This window comes from Oncorhynchus mykiss, chromosome 12, assembly GCF_013265735.2.
Source record: "Oncorhynchus mykiss isolate Arlee chromosome 12, USDA_OmykA_1.1, whole genome shotgun sequence".
NCBI classification, from domain to species: Eukaryota; Metazoa; Chordata; class Actinopteri; order Salmoniformes; family Salmonidae; genus Oncorhynchus; species Oncorhynchus mykiss.
The window spans coordinates 60,072,718-60,099,715 of record NC_048576.1 but is presented as its reverse complement, the minus strand read 5'-3'; the positions used below and the strand labels follow the sequence as shown (position 1 = coordinate 60,099,715).

The 26,998-nt window shown below is 43.2% G+C and overlaps 1 protein-coding gene and 1 non-coding gene across 2 annotated transcripts in view; both read left to right on the top strand.

The window, feature by feature from the left end:
- The first annotated feature begins 1,783 nt into the window (after positions 1-1,783).
- LOC110537899 (ATP-sensitive inward rectifier potassium channel 12) overlaps positions 1,784-26,998 on the top strand; it is a 54,754-nt gene continuing 29,539 nt past the window's right edge. Inside the window, exon 1 of the mRNA XM_021624360.2 lies at positions 1,784-2,510. The gene's annotated coding sequence lies outside the window, so the exon portion shown is untranslated. The remainder of the gene's footprint in view (positions 2,511-26,998) is intronic.
- Positions 22,341-22,417, top strand: trnaa-ugc. Its single transcript has one exon. It is a non-coding gene; the product is annotated as a tRNA-Ala (tRNA).

The following is a 26,998-nucleotide window of genomic DNA, read 5'->3' as shown; positions in this document are numbered from 1 at the left end:
GTACACGTCAATCCAGAGCATCCCAAACATGCTCAATGGGTGACATGTCTGGTAAGTTTGCAGGCCATTGAAGAAGTGGGACATTTTCAACTTGCAGTAATTGTGTACAGATCCTTGCGACATGGGGCCGTGCGTTATCAATGGGCCTCATAATCTCATCATGATATCGCTAGCATCGATAAGATGCAATTGCGTACAACGAAATCTTTTAAAACGACGTTGGAGGCTGCTTATGGTAGAGAAATGTACTAGTTCCCTTTAAATAATTTTACTCCTCATTGTTGGGAAAGGACTTTGTTGGGAAAGCATTTCACGGTAAAGTCTCCACCTGTTGTATTCGGCACGTGACAAATACAATTTGATTTGTATGGCTTCTTTTCAGATAGATTTTTGTACATTTTAATGTTGCAATAATAGGATCTGAGCCAAGTGTTTGAGCGAGCAAGAGAACATAATTTTGATGGCAAACCCTGATACCAATTTCTCTGTCTCGCAGAGAAATAGAACAGCTAATTTTCAGCCACTCGTGAGTCTCATTTGAATTTCCTGGTGCATCAGGAAATTGTGTATTACATATGTGCACTACATATGAAATAGGGTGCCATTTAGGAAGCATCCCATAGGTGTAGGCGTAGGTGTACCCCGTCCTAGCAACAATCTGAGAATGACCTAGGCACCACTGAGTGATAAGGACCATATATTGAGCTCTGAGGACCAGCATGCCTTGCTGAGTGGCATATGCTCTCTTAGTGTAACCACCAAATCACCTTCACTAGTCTAACCCTGCACAGTGAAGGGAGGGGGAGCACAAGTGGGTTTTCTGTGTGTGTGCATGTGTGTTTGTGTATGTGTGTTAATGACTAAGACAAATCTGTTCCCCCACTAAAACCGTATTTCCAATTTCAGAAAACACCTATGTCTTGCCCCCATCAAATCTCAAAACATGCTTGATGGTTTATCATCCATGATGCGCATTTCATAAATGCTCTACATTCGCCAGTGAATTCGTAGCTGGTGTTGTGCTCTCCAGCATTTCAACTCACTCTTATGTAAGGTGGGTTGTGTAACAATTGTGGATACATTTTTATTTGGGATATAGCCTCACCTCCCAAACACTCCCCAATGAGCCAGAAAGGTCAGATCATCCACAGGGATTGCCCGGACAGGGGGTGAAGAGGAAGGCGGTGGGGGCAGACAGAGGACAGGGGGGGGGGGGGGGGGGGGGGTTGGCACACACCCATGCACACGCACACACTTGCAGACACTCACTCACTCTCATGCAGCACTGAGAATTATGGCAACCCCTCTTGTTTGATTACTGTAAGTATTAAAAGGACAAGACTACACCACCTTAACCCCGAGACAGTTTTCAAGGTGGCGGCGTAACACAAACGCATATACGCACGCACAGGCATGCACACATACGCATGCACACACACTCACACAAACAAACATCTATGTAAGTTTAAACTGGCAACAAGAAATCAACCAACACATTCATGACCACACCAACAGGTAGTGCAGGTATTGGATTGTGTGTGTATGTGTGTATTTTATGTGTGTAAACTTGTGTATGTTTTGGACTCTGCAATATTATAATTAATATGTTTATGTATGGTGTCAAGGTTGTTGAAAATGTGTGTTACTTAATGTGTGTTCAGTTGTTTGTGTGTACACTGAGCATCAGGCTGCATCTCAGTGCCAACGCAGTTCTTCGGGAACGGACAAGCGCATAGTCTAAAAATGCCAACCACAGTGACACAGACGGAAAGAGGGAGGTAAGAGAGAGAGAGAGGGGGCAGTGATCAACAGTGAGTGAGCGAGAGATAGAACTGCAGCAGACCTGGATCAGATAGCAGAGATAGAGAGAAAGAGCGAGAGACAGAGAAAGAAGAGAGGGTGACTGTGGATTGGACAAGGTTGGGGGAAACGTTGATTTAAACAAGTGGACCCCTCCAGAGAGAGAGAGAGAGAGGGAGAGAGAGAGATCCCCAAAGATCATTCAGACCGGAATATCATGCTTCTTTTCCCAGAAAATTGTTACCTAGAAATGTTACATTTGGGGGTTCTGGTCATTTGCGAAGGGCTACTTTCCTTCCCAATTTTCCCATCTATCTATTTCTGAAAACGAGAACACCTATCGAGTGCGTCTTGCTGGAACAGGTGTTGTGTTGTGCAGCGGTACGGTCCCTGTCCTGTCACTGCGTTGTGTTGTGCAGACACTTTTCCTGAACGGAGAAAGAGACTATTGACGACCAGGACCAATCGAGATGAAGAAGCTCAGCGGGTTTTTCCGGTTCTGCCTCACTCGGATGGAGTGGTTCTACCCATAAAGCATCTGAAGAGAATTAGCCAGAACCCAGCAGAGAACATGCTACAGTTTGGCTAAAGAACCTTAGCGAGCAGAAGGGGAACTGGAAAACCTCTGTGGAAATCTCTGTACCTCTGTTCTAGAACAGTTGGAGAAAGGGAACTTTAACTTGAACAAATAGGGATCATCACATCACAAGGTAAGCAGCTGGACTATCAGACTGGCATTGATTGACACCTGTGAAGGAATTAATTTACCACCTCTTTCTTCAACAGCTGTCTAGTGCAGATTCATTACCCTGAAAATCTGACAACTGACATTTTGGATGTAGCCTACATTCTCTGTTAAAATAACAGTTGTTGTACAGAAATACACGTTTATAATCATACATATTGTTTTGAGGGCCGGAAAGGGTCAGAGAGGAGTCTAAGAGAACGGTATGGATATTAATTTCTCTGGTATGGTTCGCCGCTGGCATCCTAGAAACTGTATTGAGCAGCTACGGTGTGAAACACACCAGCTGGCACAGATGACGTTTTCTACCTGCTCCCAACCTGCAGTACATCTGGGACATAACGAATTGAACCTGGGGCAACATGTTAATGCTTAAGCTGTTCTAAAACTGAACCTGCATGGGTCTAATGGGAACACACTGATGAGACCGTTGAGGAGTAGATAGCTTGAATTCATACTCAAATATAGGTACCGTTATCTAGGCTATTAGTAAAGAGAGTAATTTTCCTCTCACTAAACAGTCCAGACAATTGCACCAGGAATCACTGTTTCAAAGTCAATCATTATCTAGCTAAGTAATGTTTATATTTTACCTTTATTTAACTAGGCAAGTCAGTTAAGAACAAATTCTTATTTTCAATGACGGCCTAGGAACAGTGGGTTAACTGCCTTGTTCAGAGGCAGAACGAGAGATTTTTACCTTGTCAGCTCAGGGATTCGATCTTGCAACCTTTCAGTTACTAGTCCAACACTCTAACAACTAGGCTACCTGCCGTTCGATATATATATCAATTGAACATTATATCAATTGAACATTTTCAAAATAATAATTTCTCCCAGGAACAACATTATTGAATAGTTCTCACGGTTTTGGATCTGTATTTATATATTTCAAAGTTTTTATACATAAATATTTTTAATTTTACCCCCTTTTTCTCCCCAATTTCATGGTATCCAATTGTATCCAATCTTGTCTCATCGCTACAACTCCCGTACGGGCTCGGGAGAGACAAAGGTCGAGAGCTATGCGTCCTCCGAAACACAACCCAACCAAGCCGCACTGCTTCTTAATTAACACAGCGCGCATCCAACCCGGAAGCCAGCCGCACCAATGTGTCGGAGGAAACACCATGCACCTAGCGACCTGGTCAGCGTGCATTGCGCCCGGCCCGCCACAGGAGTCGCTAGTGCACGATGAGACAAGGATATCCCTACATGCCAAACCCTCCCTAACCCGGACGACACTAGGCCAATTGTGCGTCGCCCCATGGACCTCCCGGTCGCATCTGGCTGCGACAGAGCCTGGGCTCAAACCCAGAGTCTCTGGTGGCACAGCTAGCACTGTAATGCAGTACCTTAGACCACTAAGTCTATATATATACACTAATATATATATATATATATATATATATATATATATTTTAAACATAGGGGATGGATCAGCTTTAATATTACAGATAGATTGTTGCTTCCATCAATGTAATTGTCTGCATCATTTCCAATCCCCCATATCTTTTTGGGGTACAGTTTTTATATATATATATATATATATATATATATATATATATATATATATATATATATATATATATATATACAGTGCCTTGCGACAGTATTCGGCCCCCTTGAACTTTGCGACCTTTTGCCACAGGCATCAAACATAAAGATATAAAACTGTATTCTTTTGTAAAGAATCAACAACAAGTGGGACACAATCATGAAGTGGAACGACATTTATTGGATATTTCAAACTTTTTTAACAAATCAAAAACTGAAAAATTGTGCGTGCAAAATTATTCAGCCCCTTTACTTTCAGTGCAGCTGTCACACCCTGACCATAGTTTACTTTGTATGTTTCTATGTTTTGGTTGGTCAGGGTGTGATCTGAGTGGGCATTCTATGTTACATGTCTAGTTTGTCCAGTTCTATGTTCGGCCTGATATGGTTCTCAATCAGAGGCAGGTGTTCGTCATTGTCTCTGATTGGGAACCATATTTAGGTAGCCTGGGTTTCACTGTGTGTTTGTGGGTGATTGTTCCTGTCTATGTGTTTTCACAAGATAGGGCTGTTTAGGTTTTCGTTACGTTCATTACGTCCTTTATTTTGTAGTGTTTGTATTGATTCGTGTTTTACGTTTGTTTATTAAAACATGGATCGAAATCTACACGCTGCTTTTTGGTCCGATCCTTGTTCTACCTCTTCATCAGAGGAGGAGATAGAAGAAAGCCGTTACAGAATCACCCACCACCAACGGACCAAGCAGCGTGTCAATAGGCAGCAACAGCAGCGAAAAGAGGAGATACATAGTAAGGATTTCTGGACATGGGAGGAAATCCTCGACGGGAGAGGACCCTGGGCTAAACCAGGGGAGTGTAGCCGCACCAAGGTGCAGCAGGAGAAGGAACAGAGGCAGCAGCAGCAGGAGCAGCTGCAGTGGGAGAGGCTGCACCACCTGGAGAAATGGACATGGGAGGAGGAACTGGACGGTAAAGGACCCTGGGCTCAGCCTGGAGAATATCGCCGCCCCAAGGAAGAACTGGAGGCGGCGAAAGCTGAGAGGCGCAGATATGAGGAGGCAGCACGACGTAGCGGATGGAAGCCTGAGAGGCAGCCCCAAAAATGTATTGGGGGGGGGCTAACAGGGAGTATGGCTACGCCAGGTAGGAGACCTGGGCAGACTCCCTGTGCTTACCGGGGGGCTAGAGAAACCGGACAGGCACCGTGTTATGCAGTGGTGCGGTGCGGTATATTCCAGCTCCGCGTGTCGGCCGGGCTAGATTGAGCGTCGAGCCTAATGCCATGAAGCCGGCTCTACGCAGCTGGTCCCCAGTGCGTCTCCTTGGGCCGGCTTACATGGCACCAGCCTTGCTCTCGGTGTCTCCGGTTCGCCTGCATAGCCCAGTGCGGGCTATTCCACCTCGCCGCACTGGCAGGGCGACCGTGAGCATTCAACCAGGTAAGGTTGGGCAGGCTCGGTGCTCAAGAGCTCCAGTGCGCCTGCACGGTCCGGTTTTTCCAGTACCACCTCCACACCCCAGCCCTCCGGTAGCAGCTCCCCGCACCAGGCTTCCTGTGCGTGTCCTCGGCCCAGTACCACCAGTGCCAGCACCACGCATCAGGCCTACAGTGCGCCTCGCCTGTCCAGCGCTGCCAGAGCCTTCCTCCTCTTCAGCGCTGTCGGAGTCTCCCGCCTGTTTAGCGCTGTCAGAGCTTTCCGCCTCTACAGCGCTGCCGTAGTCTCCCGCCTGTTCGGAACTGCCAGTCTGCAAGGAGCTGCCAGTCTGCAAGGAGCTGCCAGTCTGCAAGGAGCTGCCAGTCTGCATTGAGCTGCCAGTCTGCATAGAGCTGCCAGTCTGCAAGGAGCTGCCAGTCTGCAAGGAGCTGCCAGTCTGCAAGGAGCCGCCAGAGCTGCCAGTCTGCAGGATGCCGCCAAAGCTGCCAGTTTGCAAGGATCCGCCAGAGCTGCCAGTCTGCAAGGAGCCGCCAGAGCTGCCAGTTAGCATGGAGCAGCCAGAGCCGCCAGTCAGCATGGAGCAGCCAGGGCCGCCAGTCAGCATGGAGCAGCCAGGGCCGCCAGTCAGCATGGAGCTGCCAGAGCAGCCAGTCAGCATGGAGCAGCCAGTCAGCATGGAGCAGCCAGAGCTGCCAGTCAGCATGGAGCAGCCAGAGCTGCCAGTCAGCATGGAGCAGCCAGAGCTGCCAGTCAGCATGGAGCAGCCAGAGCTGTCAGTCAGCATGGAGCAGCCAGTCAGCATGGAGCAGCCAGAGCTGCCAGTCAGCATGGGGCAGCCAGTCAGCATGGAGCAGCCAGATCTGCCAGTCAACCAGACTCTTCCAGATCTGCCAGTCGACCAGACTCTTCCAGATCTGCCAGTCGACCAGACTCTTCCAGATCTGCCAGTCGACCAGACTCTTCCAGATCTGCCAGTCGACCAGACTCTTCCAGATTCTCCAGTCAGCCAGGATCTGCTAGATCCAACTACCTGCCTGGGCTTCCTCTCAGTGCTGAGCTTCCTCTCAGTGCTGAGCTTCCTCTCAGTGCTGAGCTACCCATCAGTCCCGAGCTACCTCTGTCCCGAGCTGCCCCTCTGTCCCGAGCGGTCATTAAGGAGGGTAACCTATCTAGGGATGCTAAGGAGGTGGACTAAAACTATTGTGGAGTGGGGTCCACGTCCAGCGCCAGAGCCGCCACCGCGGACAGATGCCCACCCAGACCCTCCCCTATAGGTTCAGGTTTTGCGGCCGGAGTCCGCACCTTGGGGGGGGTACTGTCACACCCTGACCATAGTTTACTTTGTATGTTCCTATGTTTTGGTTGGTCAGGGTGTGATCTGAGTGGGCATTCTATGTTACATGTCTAGTTTGTCCAGTTCTATGTTCGGCCTGATATGGTTCTCAATCAGAGGCAGGTGTTCGTCATTGTCTCTGATTGGGAACCATATTTAGGTAGCCTGGGTTTCACTGTGTGTTTGTGGGTGATTGTTCCTGTCTATGTGTTTTCACAAGATAGGGCTGTTTAGGTTTTCGTTACGTTCATTACGTCCTTTATTTTGTAGTGTTTGTATTGATTCGTGTTTTACGTTTGTTTATTAAAACATGGATCGAAATCTACACGCTGCTTTTTGGTCCGATCCTTGTTCTACCTCTTCATCAGAGGAGGAGATAGAAGAAAGCCGTTACAGCAGCAAACGCTCTCCAGAAGTTCAGTGAGGATCTCTGAATGATCCAATGTTGACCTAAATGACTAATGATGATAAATACAATCCACCTGTGTGTAATCAAGTCTCCGTATAAATGCACCTGCACTGTGATAGTCTCAGAGGTCCGTTAAAAGCGCAGAGAGCATCATGAAGAACAAGGAACACACCAGGCAGGTCCGAGATACTGTTGTGAAGAAGTTTAAAGCCGGATTTGGATACAAAAAGATTTCCCAAGCTTTAAACATCCCAAGGAGCACTGTGCAAGCGATAATATTGAAATGGAGGGAGTATCAGACCACTGCAAATCTACCAAGACCTGGCCGTCCCTCTAAACTTTCAGCTCATACAAGGAGAAGACTGATCAGAGATGCAGCCAAGAGGCCCATGATCACTCTGGATGAACTGCAGAGATCTACAGCTGAGGTGGGAGACTCTGTCCATAGGACAACAATCAGTCGTATATTGCACAAATCTGGCCTTTATGGAAGAGTGGCAAGAAGAAAGCCATTTCTTAAAGATATCCATAAAAAGTGTTGTTTAAAGTTTGCCACAAGCCACCTGGGAGACACACCAAACATGTGGAAGAAGGTGCTCTGGTCAGATGAAACCAAAATTGAACTTGTTGGCAACAATGCAAAACGTTATGTTTGGCGTAAAAGCAACACAGCTGAACACACCCTCCCCACTGTCAAACATGGTGGTGGCAGCATCATGGTTTGGGCCTGCTTTTCTTCAGCAGGGACAGGGAAGATGGTTAAAATTGATGGGAAGATGGATGGAGCCAAATACAGGACCATTCTGGAAGAAAACCTGATGGAGTCTGCAAAAGACCTGAGACTGGGACGGAGATTTGTCTTCCAACAAGATTGATCCAAAACATAAAGCAAAATCTACAATGGAATGGTTCAAAAATAAACATATCCAGGAATGGCCAAGTCAAAGTTCAGACCTGAATCCAATCGAGAATCTGTGGAAAGAACTGAAAACTGCTGTTCACAAATGCTCTCCATCCAACCTCACTGAGCTCGAGCTGTTTTGCAAGGAGGAATGGGAAAAAATGTCAGTCTCTCGATGTGCAAAACTGATAGAGACATACCCCAAGCGACTTACAGCTGTAATCGCAGCAAAAGGTGGCGCTACAAAGTATTAAGGGGGCTGAATAATTTTGCACGCCCAATTTTTCAGTTTTTGATTTGTTAAAAAAGTTTGAAATATCCAATAAATGTCGTTCCACTTCATGATTGTGTCCCACTTGTTGTTGATTCTTCACAAAAATATACAGTTTTATATCTTTATGTTTGAAGCCTGAAATGTGGCAAAAGGTCGCAAAGTTCAAGGGGGCCGAATACTTTTGCAAGGCACTGTATATATATATATATATATATATATATATATATATACACACATACTGTACATATATACACACATACTGTACATGTAGGTGAGATGGAAGGTGTGTATGAATGGACTTTGGAATGCCAACTGCCAGAATAGCTAGTAAAGTTTTTCAATGGGATCTACCCATAGTGGGAGCCTGGGCAACTGAAATGTCTGACCTTTTCAACTGTGAATATCTGTATGAAAACCGGATTAAGGGAGACATAGATGTGATTACAAAACAACTGTTGCTGCAATATGAAATAAAATGGGTGGAGGTGATTAATTATAAACCCAAATTGAGAGCCTTTTGTTTGATTAAGGGTGAATTCGTGTGTGAGAGATATATTATATATAACCTACCTAGCAAGAGATCGCTATGTGCACAGGTAAAATCAGGGATGTTGTCTCTCTGCGTATTAAAACAGGTGAGTTCAGGGATATTGCCTCTGCGTATTGAAACAGGTCAGTATTGTGGTGAAATGAAAGAGGAAAGGACATAACGAATTAATTAAATAGTATGCGCAAAACACTAGTCTCAACGTCAACAGTGAAGCGGCGACTCCGGGGCGCTGGCCTTCTAGGCAAAGTTGCAAAGAAAAAGCCATATGTCAGACTGGCCAATAAGAAGAAAAGATTAAGATGGGCAAAAGAACACAGACACTGGACAGAGGAACTCTGCCTAGAAGAGCTTGTTTATTAATCCCATAGGTATGGGTTGCCAATTGGCGATTTGACACCAAAATAACATTTCATTCATTCATTTGTCATTCTTTCATTCATATATATATATATATATATATATATAAACATTCATACATATACACCTATATGTACATACCCACATATATATAGAATATACCTTCCTTTATTATTCCCCACAAACCCTACCACCGCTCCCCCAATTAGGGTAAACTAATAAACAATAACACTTAGGCTTCTGCTTCCAGCTTATACATACTATACACATTTTATAGACACAATTTATTTTACAATAGATATATCTTGTTTGTTTTTAGTCCTGGCCTTCCTCTGTTTCTGATGTTCATCCACTTTGATTTCTATTTTCCATATATTTGTAGCTGTGCTATTTCACAAAAATTCTGAACCTATATACACTTGAGATAGGCTCGGTGATGGTGCAACTGCTGAGCATCTGAGTGTATGGTTGTTTGTGAGGGAAAGGGGTTGAGTGTATATGAGTGTATGAGTGTTTGTGTGGGTGTGTCAGTGTGTATGTTAGATGTTAGAGACAATATAGGATGAATCACAATAATTGTTTTCAAAAATAATAATTGCTTTCTAAATGTAATTTTTGTAATACTGGTAAGAGTTAACAAACCTTTGCATAAACTGCCTAGATTACTACAAATATGAATGGCTAATGGAAATTAAGAGAAACAGGATTTTTTTTTAAATACATTTATTTTTTAATAGCTATATGTAATACAAATCGAGGTGAGGGCAATGGAAATGCTTTTGCCGGTTGATCTGCTTCTGTTCTGTGGGTGGCACTGTGTGGTCTTTCGAAGGATGGTCACGGTCTCTCCAGGGCCATGGGATCCGGGTGGTTGGGGGTGGTCTGTCGGTCATTGGGATGACAACCCAACTTGGGATGAGGAAGCGTTTTAGCGGGTGGAATGGTGGGGACCAATTGGAGTTTATTTAGTAGCAATACAAATATCATGGTACAGCTATATAGACACTCAATCATCATGTTACTTTTTAATGGTACATTTACAAACATGTATTATGATAAATCTAATTGAAACTTGTGTCTCATTATGGTAATTGGTGAAATAAGTATAGCCAGTTATAATTGTAATGGCTTAGCAGATAATAAGAAAAGAAGATCAGTATTTACCTGGATAAAAGAGAAGGAATATATTATCTATTGTTTACAGGAAACTCATTCAACAATTTTAGATTAAGTTTTGTGGAAAAAAGGACTGGTGTAAAGAAATTCAAAAGGAGCCATCACCCCTTCACCCCATCTTAATCAACAGTAATTTTGATCCAAATGTGCAAATTGTCCAAACAGATCCTCAAGGTAGATGGATGATTTTAAATATGTTATTGGACCATGAACAGATATGGCTTATTAACCTATACGGTCTAAATAATGATGATCCATGCTTCTTTGAAAATGTATCAACCCTACAAGCAACATTATTATGGTGGGAGATTAAAATACGGTTTTAAATACCTTTATGGGCCGTAAAGGAAATCACACTACAAACTATCACCCTCAGGCATTTAAGGAAATCATGAATGTCATGGATATATTGGAATTAGTGGATATATGGAGGCTTAAATACCCTGACCTAGTGCGATATACATGGAGGAGGCTTAAACAAGCTAGTCATCTTGATTACTCTCTTATGTCGTTCCTTTCTGGCACCAAAAGTTTAAAAAGTATTGATTGGAGACCATCACATAATTGGCATACATATTACTCTTACAGAATTTCCACGTCGGCAGGGACATTGGAAATTGAATCAAAGCCTACTGGATGATAACTTGTTTTTAACTAGGACAGAGGCTACCATAGAGTCTCAGAGTGAGTAGAAGAAAAACAAAAATAAATGGAGGAACTTATTCAACAAAGATACAGTGTAATATATTATGAAAAATAAAGCGAACTGGATGGAATATGGGGGAAAATGCACCAAATTATTTTTCAATCTTTGACATAGAAATGCCACCAAAATTGTTTTACTGAAACTTCTTCCAAATGATGGAGTCACTCATGATTCACTGAACAATATTTTGAAAGAGAAAGTAAAGTACTTTTCGTTTCAGTCTCCTCCATCTCCACTAACCGAAGCAAATTGTATGGATTTTATTTATATTAATAATGTAAAATTAACATCTGTACAGAAAGACTCATGTGAAGGCCAAATTACAGAGGAGGAACTTCTTGATGCAATTAAAGCCTTTATGTCTGGGAAAACTCCAGGGCTGGATGGCATACCAGTGGAGGTACACCAAACTTTTTTTGATATACTCAGAGGACCATTATTAGCATGTTTTAACCAATCCTATATAAATGGCAGATCCAAATGTTTTGAGTAAATAACAATACATACTTTTTTTTGTTTAGCTCGTTGAAAGATGAATAATCAAAATAAAGTTGATGTATCATGCATTTTTTTCCCACTATTAAAAGCAGAATGATAGCCTACTCACTTGGTATTATGGATATTTTACAATATACAATGTTTCTTTACTCACTCACAACTATTTTGTTTGATCACTGAAATAAGCAAATGGTTGTTAGTTACATCAGAAGTTGAAATAAGTACCTGAAAATGCCATGTACCAGCACTATGTGTCCTGTAATACACACGTGTTCAGGTCCAATCATATTGTGGCTCCCGAGTGGCGCAGAGGACTAAGGCACTGCATCTCACTGCTAGAGGTGTCAGCACAGACTCTGGTTCGAGGCTGTTCCAGGCTGTATCACAACCGACTGTGATTGGGAGTCCTATAGAACGGTGCACAATTGCCCCACTGTTGTCCGGGTAAGGGTTTGGCTGGGGTAGGCCATCCTTGTAAATAAGAATGTATTCTTAACTGACTTAGTTGACCTTGTTAAACTGACCTAGTTAAATAAAGGTTAAATAAAAAAACATATAAACCTTTCTCTATTCCTAGGTGTCAGCTGGTATGAATGGGGATTCAGTTCAAATCAATGGATCAACAGAAACAGCCATGCTTACATTTAGTCATTTATTGTACTTTGTAGTTTTAGTTGATCATCTGGTAAAAAAATGTGTGATTACTGAATCACTGTATAGCTTGAGATCAACAAGGTGGTTTATTTGGAGTCTATCTGATTCAGGGCAAAACTTACCCCATGAGCTGTTCTAATTGTCTTTCATTTACAGTGGCAGTTGCAATATCAACCAATAACAAATGACTGTACATAATGATTTCTAGATCGAATAGACAAGTATTTACTTGACAGATTTTTCAGATACAAATGTAAGTGGAATTCATTTACATACAGCTTCCAAATATTTCTGAGACCTTCACAGAATTTAAAATCATTGTAAAATGTCTGTGTCTGTTTCATACAATTAACATTTAATGAGTGTGCCACTTCATATTTCACTATGTTTAATAGAACATGTACAGTACGTGTACTTTTGGACAGTTGTTTGGACAGTTAAATTAGTGTGTGTTCTGTTGCTGTCTGTCATCACCACCACCATCTGACACCATACCAAGACCAGCTCTGTGCTCTCTTTCCCTCTTAGTTTACAGCAATAGCAGGACACACATGTAAACCCCCTTCCACCCTCCCACCTCTCCCTCCCTCCCGTTTCACAGTTTGTTTCTGCCCCAAACTTGCCAGCTTCCAACACCAGCTGGCTGTATCGGAGTCACAAGCGCCTTCCTAACGAATCAATCAGGTTTCGGTGCACGGCGGTGGGAAACCCAATTATGTAGACGATGATGCTTCCAAGCTATGAACTACGTGTAAAGAGCATCTGGCTAGTGGTGGGGTGTGATGACAAATAGCACCCTATTTCCTAAAGTAGTGCACTAAATAGGGAATAGGGTGCCATTTGTGTTGACAAAGCATAACAAGTGTCTCAATCTTACTTTGGAACAGATAGTACCTTCAGAAAGTATTGACGCCCCTTTACATTTTTTCACATTTTGTTGTGTTACAAAGTGGGATAAAACTGATTAATTAAAACTAATAAAAAGTCATTTTTTGTTAGCGACCTACACAAAATAATGTCCAAGTAGAAGAACAATTTTAACATTTGTAAAACAATGAAGAAAATTAAAACCGTAATATATCTTAATTTGATAAGTATTCAACACCCTGAGTAAATACATGTTTGGCAGCGATTACAGCTGTGAGTCTTTCTGGGTAAGTCTAAGAGTATTGCACACTTGGATTCCATAATATTTGGACCCTATTCGGTCCCGCTTTAAATTATGTTTAGCTTATAAAAGTTATGTAAAATCCAGAAAATTATGTCATGGCTTTAGAAGCTTCTGATTGACTAATTGACTAATTTAAGTCAATTGGAGGTGTCCCTGAATATGTACTTTAAGGCCTACCTTCAAACTCAGTGCCTCGTTGCTAGACATCATGGGAAAATTTTAAAAAATCAGCCAAGACATCAGAAAAAAAATTGTAGACCTCCACAAGTCTGCTTCATCCTTGGGAGCAATTTACAAACGCCTGAAAGAACCACGTTCATCTGTACAAACAATAGTACCCAAGTATAAACACCATGGGGCCACGCAGCCGTCATACCGCTCAGCAAGGAGACACGTTCTGTCTCCAAGAGATGAACATACTTTGGTGCGCAAAGTGCATTTCAATCCCACAACAGCAAAGGACACTTTGAAGATGTTGGAGGAAACAGGTACAAAAGCATCTATATCCACAGTAAAACAAGTCCTATATCGACATAACCTGAAAGGCTGCTCAGCAAGGAAGAAGCCACTGCTCCAAAACTGCCATAAAAAAGCCAGACTACGGTTTGCAACTGCACATGGGGACAAAGATCGTACTTTTTGGAGAAATGTCCTCTGGTCTGATGAGACAAAAATAGAGCTGTTTGGTCATAATGACCATCGTAATGTTTGGAGGAAAAAGGGGGAGGCTTGCAAACAGAAGAACACCATCGCAACTGTGAAGCACGGGGGTGACAGCATCATGTTGTGGGGGTGCTTTGCTGCAGGAGGAACTGGTGCACTTCACAAAATAGATGGCATCACAAGGAGGAAAATGATGTGGATATATTGAAGCAACATCTCAAGACATCAGTGTACCTATGATGAAAATTACAGGCCTCTCTCATCTTTTTAAGTGGGAGAACTTGCACAATTGGTGGCTGACTAAATACTTTTTTGCCCCACTGTGTATATACAGTATATATATATATATGTCCCCTTGTCCTCAAGTTTTATCATTGGAGTGGGATACAAAAGGATTCACAGGTGTGCTTTAGGACCATGCGGACGCCTCCAAGCGGTCGGGTAGGCTGTTTGGAGTGTTTATCCTACTGGAGAATTAAAACAAAATACAAATATGCTCCCCCACTTCTAAAACCAAAGTTGCTCCCCTACATATTGGCTTAGAGCAGGAACTATTCTGGGTGCAGCAGTATAAGTATGGGAATACTCAGTAGGGTCTGTAGACCGTATACATGGTGTCATTTCATGGGGCTCTGAATAATACAGTGTTGCTGACCTTTTACTCCACCCATTCCACTGGCGGCTGCATCACATCACATGTGCGATTGCTGCACTACAGAAAACCTGCTAGCCAAACAACAGTGCTGGGCATGCTCACTGAATTAAAGGGCAACTACACTCAAAAATCTACATTTCTTTAGACTTCAAAAGTCATCCCCTGATGTGGTTTAAGCATTGTTGTGAACAAATAAATCCAATGTTGTTGTTCTTCTATTAAATGAGTGTGAATAAATGGGGTAAACCAGAAAAAATCGGGGAAATCCGAAGCCTGGAAAAACGAAACCAAGAAAACGGAATTTGAAAAAAAAAGAAGTAGGCAGATTTTAAAAGGCCCTACCAACCATTTATTTTGCTGTGCATGACTGCACTTTAGAGTGTGTGTCATCCTACAGCACAGCATTTTGGGGAAGTTGAGGTCAGGTCCAATATTGTCTATGCACCCAAGAGGGAAAGAGGTTGGGCCATCCTAGGAATATTTTAGTGAAATATAATATATACAGTTTTGCAGACACTTTTATCCAAAGCTACTTACAGTCATGCGTAAATACATTTTAACATATGGGTGGTCCAATGAATCGAACCCAATATCCTGCCATTGCAATGCTCTACCAATATGCATGATAGGGTTGTGAATCCTCAATTTAATATGATTTATTGGCCCTTTATTAAGTGATGCTTTTGCCACCCTTTATAAAGCACAAGTTTATGCCATATTTGTCAGTGGGTTATGTCACATTTGACATTGGTGGTTGTTTCACAGTTATGCAACATTTATAAAATCACGGCATACAGTTGTAGATGATTTGTAACACATTTAGGATGTCTTTATGAAGTCTCTATAAGCTGCATGTAATTTTAAGCGGGACCCATTATTCTCTAAAAAATTCTTCATGTTCTGTCAAGTTGGTTGTTGATCATTGTCAGACAGACATTTTCAAGTTTTGCCATAGATTTTCAAGACGATTTAAGTCAAAACTGTAACTAGACCACTTAGGAACATTCATTGTTAAGCAATTCCAGTGCAACTCCAGTGTCTTCAGAAAATATTCATACCTCTTAACTTATTCCACATATTGTATGTAAGCCAATCAGGAACATTCAATGTCGTCTTGGTACAAAACTCCAGTGTATATTTGGCCTTGTGTTTTGGGTTATTGTCCTGCTGAAAGGTGAATTTGCCTCCCAGTGTCTATTAGAAAGCAGACTGAACCAGATTTTCCTTGAGGATTTTGCCTGTGCTTAGCTCAATTCCATTTATTTTTATCCTTAAAAACTCCCTCGACCTTGCTGATGACAAGCCTACCCAGAACATGCAGCCACCACCATGGTTGAAAATATGAAAAGTGGTAGTCAGTGATGTGTTGTGTTGAATTTGCCCCAAACATAATGCCTTGTATTCAGGACTGTAACGGCAGATCTCCTCTTCTGCTGAAGAGGAGTAAGGATCGGAGAGACAACTGCCTCTGATTGAGAACCATACTAGGCCGAAACAGAGGCCAAACATAGAAAAACAAACATAGACTGTCCACCCCAAATCACGCCCTGACCATACTAAATAAAGACAAAACAAAGGAAATAATGCCCCCCCGGGCATCTGTCCGTGGTGGCGGCTCTGGCGCGGGACGTGGACCCCACTTCACCACAGTTTTTGTCCGCCTCCTCAACCGCCCCCGTGGCTTCTTATGAGCGGCGACCCTCGCCGCCGACCTCCGACTGGGAACCCTAGCCATGAGTCCCAAATGGACGGGAGATCCCCGCAGCGCCGGACAGACGGGAGACTCCGGCAGCGCCGGACAGGCGGAAGACTCCGGTAGCTCCGGAGTGAAGGGCGATTCTGGCATACAAACTCATACTACTCAACGATGCACCAAAAAAAGAGCCTATTAGTTTCCTCAAAAGCAAACAAAGAAAAGCTCCATAATCATATAAATAAAATACACTACACACATCAAATGTGCGTAAATGTTCTGACGGCTCTGGCAGCTCCTGGCTGACTGATGGTTCTGGCAGCTCCTGGCTGGCTGGCGGCTCCTGGTTAACTGATGGCTCTGGCGGCTCCTGGCTGACTGACGGCTCTGGCAGCTCCTGGCTGACTGACGGCTCTGGCAGCTCCTGGCTGACTGGCGGCTCTGGAGGCTCCTGGCTGGCTGGCGGCTCTGACGGCCCCTGGCTGGCTGGCGACTCTGGTGGCTCCTGGCGGCTCTGGCGGCTCCTGGATGACTGGTGGCTCTGGCGGCTCAGGACAGACTGGCGGCTCTGGCGGCTCAGGATAGACTAGCGGCTCTGACGGCTCAGGACAGACTGGCAGCTCTGGCGATTCAGGACAGATGGGGAGACTCTGGCGGCTCAGAACAGACGGGAGACTGGCGGCTCAGGACAGGAGACTCTGGCGGCTCAGGACAGACGGGAGACTCTGGCAGCGCTAGAGAGGAGGAAGGCTCTAGCAGCGCTGGACAGGCGGGAACACCTGTAGGCAGAAGACGGAGAGACTGGTGCGGGGGGCTGCCACCGGAGGGCTGGTGCGTGGAGGTGGCACTGTATAGACCGGACCGTGCAGGCACACTGGAGCTCTTGAGCATTCAACCTTACCTGGTTGAATGCTCCTGGTAGCCAGGCCATTGCGGAGAGGTGGAATTGCCCACACTGGGCTGTGCTGGCGAACCGGGGACACCATGCGTAAGGCTGGTGCCATGCACTCCGGCCCGAGGAGACGCACTGGAGACCAGATGCGTAAAGCCGGCTTCATGGCATCTGGCTCGATGCCCACTCTAGCCCGGCCGATACGAGGAGCTGGAATGTACCACACCGGGCTATGCACACGCACTGGGGAGACTGTGCGCTCCACCGCATAACACAGTGCCTGCCCGGTTCCTCTCTCTCTCCGGGAAGCACGGGAAGTTGGCGCAGGTCTCCTACCTGGCTTCGCCACACTCTCCGTGTGCCTCCCCCCCAAGACATTTTTGGGGCTGCCTCTCGTGCTTCCAGCCGCTCTGCCGTGCTAGCTCCTCATAATGCCGCCTCTCTGCTTTCGTTGCTTCCAGCTCTGCTTTGGGGCAGCGATATTCCCCTGGCTGTTCCCAGGGTCCTTTACCGTCCAGAATCTCCTCCCAAGTCCAGTTCTCCAGGTATCGCTGCCTCTCCTGCTGCTACTGCTGCTGCCTGTAACCACGCTGCTTGGTCCTTGGTTGGTGGGTGTTTCTGTAACGGCATTCCTCCTCCTCCTGTGAGGAGGAGAAGTGAGAAGGATCGGAGGACCAATACGCAGCATGGTAAGTGTCCATAATGTTTTTAATAAAGACAAATGAACACTCAAACAAAAACAATAAACGATAACGTGAAATCTACAAAAACCGAAACAGTACCGTGTGGCGACAAACACACACACGGAAACAAACAACCACAAACCAACAGTGAAACCCAGGATACCTAAGTATGATTCTCAATCAGAGACAACTAACGACACCTGCCTCTGATTGAGAACCATACTAGGCCGAAACAGAAACCAAACATAGAGAAACAAACAGACTGCCCACCCCAACTCACGCCCTGACCATACTAAATAAAGACAAAACAAAGGAAATAAAGGTCAGAACATGACAAGGACATAAAGTTAATTTATTTGCCACATTTTTCACAGATTTAATTTAGTACCTTATTGCAAACAGGATGCATGTTTTGGAATATTTTTATTCCTTACAGGCTTCCTTCTTTTCACTCTGTCATTTAGGTTAGTATTGTGGAGTAACTACCATGTTGTTGATCCATCCTCAGTTGCCTCCAATCACAGCCATTAAACTCTGAAACTGTTTTAAAGTCACCATTAGCCTCATGGTGATATCCCTGAGAGTTAGGAAGGACACCTGTATTTTTGTAGTGACTGGGAGTATTGTTACACCATCCAAAGTTTAATGAAATAACTTCAACATGTTCAAAGGGATATTCAAAGTCTGCTTCATTTATTTGCTATATCCACCTACCAATCAGTGCCGTTCTTTGCAAGGCATTGGAAAACCTCTCTGGCTTAGCCGCGGGTAGTAGGGGTGCTGAGGGTGCTGCACCACCCCCAGAAAAATCTGAATAAAAAAATATATGCATGAAAAAATTTAATTGTTCAAAAAAGTACTTCACTGTGTCTTTCCCAGTCCTGTATTAGCAGACCGATATAGCCGTCTGTAGCATGGGTAAAAAATAAATAATCTGCGCCTCCGTGGTAAACTCTTAACAGCTAAGACTGCAATTTCTTGTCCCAGAGTCCCACTTAACAGACAGTTTGAAACCTGCTTGACAGCTGTTAACCTGCTTAACCTAAGCTGCTAGCTAAGCTGCTAGCCATTAACTAACGAAGATAGCTGCTTTGATTTTCCCAATTTGGGACTGCCTCTTCTCATGGAGGCCTCCCCATTACCGACCGGATATTTAATGCAAGAACTAAGAAGGACTGTAGGACCGAGCTGTCTACCCTAAGCAAGCAAATCTCAGTGTTGCACAACTTGCAGAGAAAGCCATGGCCTTCTCCTTCTCTACACCTCAGGCTGGATGTCGTTTCGATATGGTGAGAGTATCACCGCCCTTTTACCACTCTTTGACTGACTGGCCAGTCCTTCACAGGGACCTCTCACAGGAGAAGTCTCCCCTGTCTGTGGACAATGGAACAGGACTGACACTTTTAGAGGACCTAGCGGATGCCACAGGCTCCAATCCCATTCTCCAGCAATGGGACGGCAGGTAGCCTAGTGGTTAGAGTGTTGGGCCAGTAACTGAAAAGTTGCTAGATTGAATCCCTGAGCTGACAAGGAAAAATTTGATGTTAACCCACTGTTCCTAGGCTGTCATTGTAAGTAAGAATTTGTTCTTAACTGACTTGCCTAGTTAAGTAAACAAATGGAAACATGTCAGTTGCTGTAAGCCTATGGTGAACAGGGCTTCTTTGGCTTTGCGAAGCCCAATCCAGACATTAAGGATCCCTGTGGCCTTGGAGGTGGGATCCTACCTCGGGTTAAGATCTTCCCAGCTCCCCCCCCCTTATCAGACTGTGAGGGTGTCTGAACTTCGGCCCCTTTATCAGCCATGATGGACTCTACGACTGGCTACTCGAGGGGCCTCCTAAACCATTCGAGGCGATTAAATGTCTGGAACTCCTCTGCCATTTCACCAGCTGTCATCATTGGCAGCTCTATGGTGAAAAAATATTTTGGTTCCCGGGGCCAAAACCCTGTGCTTTCCTGGAGGATGATTACATTACAAGGCTGCTTCTTACCGTTCTACGACAGCTGCCGGGGGCTGATGCTGTCATAGTTCATGTGGGGTCAAATGACATTAGGAATATTAGATCGGAACTAATGAAACTAGATTTTAGAGAACGTCTAGCTTTGAAAGACTCCAAAAATAGGCCAATTATGTCAGGCCCTGTACCATCGCTGGGCCGCGGCTGAGAAAGATTAAGGAGGCTACTGGCATTACACATCTGGCTAAAAGACTACTGTAGCTCTGTTAACATAACTTTTAAAGAGTCCATTCAAGTCATCTTGGTGCCTGGACCTTGTCCGCGTATTTCAAGGCCGAGTTGAGACAATTATTTATCTGTGACTCAAGCCCTGCTCACTTAATCCCTACCATTGTGTCGCTGGGTTGTCGTAGTATGCTGCAAGTGTACATTGTCCCAGGAGTGTTGTGAAGTCATAATGTAAGTAACCTAATTTATGATCCTCTAACTCCCCAGAATGCCTGTCAATGCAACGGCTATTGTCAGCAGTAATCATGTGCCTATGAACCTGAGTTATACTGTAAGCAATGAGGCGGTTTGCCCTAGTAGGGAGCCCACTGTGTGCAATTCACCCTGCACTATCAGCTCCAACATAAATATTACTGTCATGTCTACCTCTACTAAGCCTCGTAAAGCAATAAATAGTAAAGCAATAAAAACGATTGAGAATCCCAGAAAAGTGCCCACATTAACATACAGTCAGGTCCATAAGTTTTTTCATTTTTATTTATTTTACCAGGCAAGTCAGTTAAGAACAAATTCTTATTTTCAATGACGGCCTGGGAACAGTGGGTTAACTGCCTGTTCAGGGGCAGAACGACAGATTTGTACCTTGTCAGCTCGGGGGTTTGAACTCGCAACCTTCCGGTTACTAGTCCAACGCTCTAACCACTAGGCTACCCTGCCACCCCAAGTATTTGGACAGTGACACAATTTCCATCATTTTGGCTCTGTACGCCACCACAATGTATTTGAAAGGAAACAATCAAGATGTGATTTAAATGTAGACTTTCATCTTTGTCAAAATTATTGTATGAACCGTGTAGGAATTACAACCCTTTTTATACATAGACCCTAAATTTTAGGGGCTCAAAAGTAATTGGACAAACTAACATAATCATAAATGAAATTGTGAGTTTTAATACTTGGTAGGAAATCATTTGCTGTCAATGACTGTCTGAAACCTGGAACCACCAGACATCACCAGATGCTGGGTTTGTTCCCTGGTGGTGTTCTGCCAGGCCTTTACTGCAGCTGTCTTGGAGCATTTTGGCTTCAGTTTTATCTTCAGCAAGTGAAATGCATGCTCAATTGGATTCAGCTCAGGGGAATGACTTGGCCATTGCAGAACCTTCCACTTCTTTGCCTTAAAAAAGTATTGGGTTGCTTTCACAGTATGTGCCGGGTCATTGTCCATCTGCACTGTGAAGTGCCGTCCAACGAGTTTTGAAGCATTTGGCTGAATCTGAGCAGATAATATAGCCCTAAACACTTGATAATTCACCCTGCTGCTTTTGTCAGCAGTCACATCAACAATAAATACAAGGGAACCAGTTCCATTGGCAACCATACATGCCCACGCCATAACACTACCTCCACCATAATTCACAGATGAGGTGGTATGCTTCGGATCATGAGCAGTTCCTTCCCTTCTCCATACTCTTCTCTTCCCATTATTAAGGTGCAAGTTGATCTTTGTCTCATCTGTCCATAGGATGTTGTTCCAAAACTGTACATCCTTTTTTAGATGTTTTTGGGCAAAAACTCTAATCTGGTTGTTTTTGAGGCTTACCAATGGTTTACATATTGTGGTAAACCCTCTGTATTTACTCTAATCTTCTCTTGATTGTTGACTTCGATACAGATACGCCTACCTCCTAGAGGGTGTTCTTGATCTGGCCACCTGTGAAGTGGTTTTTCTTCACCAGGGAAATAATTATTCTGTCATCCACCACCGTTGTTTTCCGTGGTCTTCTGGGCCTTTTGGTGTTCCTGAGCTCACCAGTGTGTTCTTTCTTTTTAAGAATGTACCAAATAGTTGATTTGGCCACACCTAATGTTTTTGCTATCTCGCTGATGGGTTTGCTTAGATTTCCAACCTTGCTTCACTGGCAGTGACAGCTCTTTGGACTTCATATTGAGGGTTAACAGCAGAAGAAGAGAAGAGACACGAATGCCAATGGGGGTGGTGTTGCTGTTTATATTCAGAGTGATATTCCTGTAAAGTGGTCCCGTGTAAGCTCAGTTGGTAGAGCATGGCACTTGCAATGCCAGGGTTGTGGGTTCAATACCCATGGGGGACCAGTATGAAAATGCATGCACTCACTATTGTAAGTCGCTCTGGATAAGAGTGTCTGCTAAAGGATGGAAATGTAAGGCTTAGAGAGGAGGTTCACCTGCCTCACCTAAAGTCCAATCTTGTGGGAAGTTGCTAAGACAAATGAGATCATACAAGTGGTTTTGTAGTGATTCCTGTGTTGAAGCTGTAAAGAATATTTGCTTCACTGTTGTGTGTAATGAGAAGCAACCAGACACTGCACTTGATGTATTTATTAAATTAGTTATTCCAGTTACTAATAAGCATGCACCCATTTAAGAAAATGACTGTAAAAACGGTTAAGTCCCAGTGGATAGATGAGGAATTGAAAAATGGTATGGTTGAGTGGGGTGAGGGAAAAGGAATGGCAAATGAGTCTGGCTGCACAGCTCATCATCAAACATACTGTCAATTGAGAAATCATGTGACTAAACAAAAATAAGAACAAACTGTACTATGAAACAAAGATAAAGAATCATAGTGAAAAGCTTAAATGAAAATGTGGACAAAAACGTGAACTCAGCTTCATCCTTCATTGAATCAAATGGTTTATTCATCACAAAACCACTGATATTTCCAATTACTTTAATGAATGTTTCACTGGCAAGATTAGCAAATTTAGGCATAACATTCCAACAAACTCTGAATCTACATATGCATTCATAACTGACCAAATTATGAAAGACAAACATTGTAATTTTGAATTCTGTAAAGTAAGTGTGAAAAAATTATTGTTGTCTATCAACAATGACAATGACTATATTGCCACTCCTATTTGCCATTTCTTCAATCTAAGCCTACAGGAAAGGGTGTGCTTTCAGGCCTGAAGGGAAGCAAGTCATTCCAGTACCCAAGAATAGCAAAGCACCCTTTCCTGGCTCAAACAGCCGACCAATCATTAATCTCACCTTCGCTGTTTTTATAATGAGAACGTGACCAAAAAACAGGTTCCTTTTTTAACTGAAGGATTTGTATGCAAAGGCAATTGGTCAGTTTACCAACCCTTAGTAAACTTTTGGAAATAACTTTGGCAAGTCAAATTCAAGGACTTTCAGGGACTTTTTTCAAGCACTTAATTGTAATTTTCAAGTTCCTCAAAGTTATACAACTTAATATATCATATGATTGTACATATAGTGCCTAATATAGAACCCCCCTGACTAAATAGATTGTATGATTGTATGCTGTAGCGTTAAGATTTCCCTTCACTGGAACGAAAGGGCCTAGCCCGAACCATGAAAAATAGCCCCAGACCATTATTACTCCTCCACCAAACATTAAAGTTAGCACTATTCATTGGGGCAGGTGGTTGGAAAGATGGCATCCTATGACGGTGCCTTGTTGAAAGTCACTGAGCTCTTCAGTACGGGCTATTCTACTGCCATTGTTTGTCTATGGAGATCACAAGGCAGTATGCTCAATTTTATACAACTGTCAGCAACGGGTGTAGCTGAAACAGCCAAATTAACTCATTTGAAGGTGTGCCCACATACCTTTGGCCATGTAGTATATGTGGCACACATAATAAAGCCATGAATAGCGGTAGCATTAATCTCACCATCGCTGTTTTTAATGAGAATGTGACCAAAAAACAGGTTCCTTTTTTTTAACGGAAGGATTTGTATGCAAAGGCAAATTGAAGCCAACATTAGATGTTGTCCTCCTCATAATAACCGCACGTGGTTTTACCACAACAGAGTAGCGCAAAAACCCTTCAACTGAAGCAGTAGGAAACAAAAGAAAGTGACCACATCTCTCACAAAAACTGAAATCACATATGATTATAAAGGAGCAGGATAATTTATAAATTGGCTACAATAATTACAAGGACATTTCAAGCACTAAATTGACAAAATGTCTGATTTTCAGGGTAGGCCTATTCCAGTATTTGAATTTCGGAGGTCCAAATTCAAGCAAGATGCAAAACAAAATGTACGTGTCATGTTATTTCATTACCAGATCATATTGTGAATAAACCCACTAGTCCATCTAATTTTGTGTCATTATCTACAGAATAAGGAATAGAAATAGTGTTCGGTGTTGCGCAATAGTATATCCTAAACAATTGCGCACAGTAGACTCGGTGTCCAATCCGAGGCACAAAAGCATTACCTTGATACTTTCTCTGTTAAATCTAACGAGACAACGAAATCTAACGAAATCAAGTAGACAACAACCGACGATCAACATCAATTCGCTAGGGATATTTTATATCCAACGTGTATCCAGGAACAGCTGTCTTCACAGGTGTAAGGAATGAGACACCAAAATGTTCCGGACATTCCTCATGAACACCTTTTTTCCAGCACTTAGAATGTTGTTGCATTGCTCTATCACAACAGCTGTTCATCACTTGACTGTCATTCTGAAAATTCCTTCCTGGATCAGATGATGATGTGTGAAAATATCACGGCATAACAAATCAGCTGTACACAAAATGCCACTCCAACAAGTATTATGCATAATTATTGAAGAACCACAGTAATGACGGTATCAATTTAGAATTTAAGTGTCAAGGTAAGGTGACTCTTTTGGTTAGAAGCATTCAATTTTGCAATCACATTTATTATTACAGGGTTCAAGTTCCATGTCTAATTTGACTAATTAATGCTTAATATATGATATGACAACTTACACTTCAATAAATGCAGCGAAAGAAAACTGATATTTTATGTCACACAATTTTGGACAAATCCATCAAGACACCAACCAAGCCCTCAACTGGCAGCTTCATTAAATATTACACTTAAACCACCAGTATCAATGTCAACAGTGAAGAGACGACTCCGGGATGCTGGCCTTCTAGGCAGAGTTGCAAAGAAAAAGTAAAATCTCTATCCAGCGTCTGTGTTATTTTGCCCATCTTAATCTTTTCTTTTTTTGGCCAGTCTGAGATATGGCTTTATCTTTGCAACTCTGCCTAGAAGGCCAGCATCCAGGAGTCGCCTCTTCACTGTTGATGTTGAGACTGGTGTTTTGTGGGTACTATTTAACGAAGCTGCCAGTTGAGGGCTTGTGAGGCGTCTGTTTCTCAAACTAGATACTTTAATGTACTTGTCCTCTTGCTCAGTTGTGCACCGTTGCCTCCCACTCCTCTTTCTATTCTGGTTAGAGACAGTTTGTGCTGTTCTGTGAAGGGAGTAGTACACAGCATTGTACCGGATCTTCAGTTTCTTGGCAATTTCTCGCATGGAATAGCCTTCCTTTCTCAGAACAAGAATAGACTGACAAGTTTCAGAAGAAATGTCTTTGTTTCTGGCTGTTTTGAGCCTGTAATTGAACCCACAAATGCTGATGCTTCAGATACTCAAAAAGTCTAAAGAAGGTCGGTTTTATTGCTTCTTTAATCAGGACAACAGTTTTCAGCTGTGCTAAAATAATTGCAAAATGATGAAAAATGAATGAATGAATGATCAATTAGCCTTTTAAAATTATAAACTTGGATTAGCTAACACAATGTGCCACTGGAACACAGGAGTAATGGTTGCTGATAATGGGCCTCTGTACGCCTATGTCGATATTCTATAAAAATATCTGCTGTTTCTAGCTACAATAGTCATTTACAACATTAACAATGTCTACACTGTATTTCTGATAAATTTGATGTTATTTTAATGGACAAAAAATGTGCTTTTCTTTCAAAAACAAGGACAGTTATAAGTGACCCCAAACTTTTGAACGGTAGCGTATGTTTCTTCTCATCAATCTACATACAATAACCCATAATGACAAAGAAAAAAAAGTTTTTTTTAGATGTTTTTGCAAATGTATAAAATAAAAAATAAAAAAACTGAAATACCATATTTACCTAATTGTTCAGACACTTTGCTATTAGACTCGAAATTTAGCTCAGGAGCATCCTGTTTCCATTGATCATCCTTGAGATGCTTCTACAACTTGATTGGAGTCCACCTGTTGTAAATTCAATTGATTGGACATGATTTGGAAGGGCACACACCTGTCTATATAAGGTCCCACATTTGACAGTGCATGTAAGAGCAAAAACCAAGCCATGAGGTCGAAGGAATTGTCCATAGAGCACCGAGACAGGATTGTGTCGAGGCACAGATCTGGGGAAAGGTAACAAAACATTTCTGCAGCATTGAAGGTCCCCAAGAACAAAGTGGCCTCCATCAATCTGAAATGGATGAAGTTTGGAACCACCAAGACTCTTTCTATTTTTAACTAGGCAAGACAGTTGTTTATTTACAATGACAGCCTACCTTGGCCAAACCCGACAAAGCTGGGCTAATTGTGCGCCGCCCTATTGGACCCCCAATCACGGCCGGATGTGATACAGCCTAGAGCTGGCCACCGGGCCAAACTCAGCAATCGGGGGAGAAAGGCTCTGACAAAGCTCCAGAGTTACTCTCTGGAGATGGGAGAACCTTGCAGAAGGACAACCATCTCTGCATCACTCAACCAATCAGGCCTTTATGTTAGAGTGGCCAGGCAAAAGCCACTCCTCAGTGAAAGGCACATGACAGCCCACTTGGAGTTTGCCAAAAGGCACCTAAGGGCACATGACAACCATATCTGCAGCACTCCATCAATCAGGCCTTTATGGG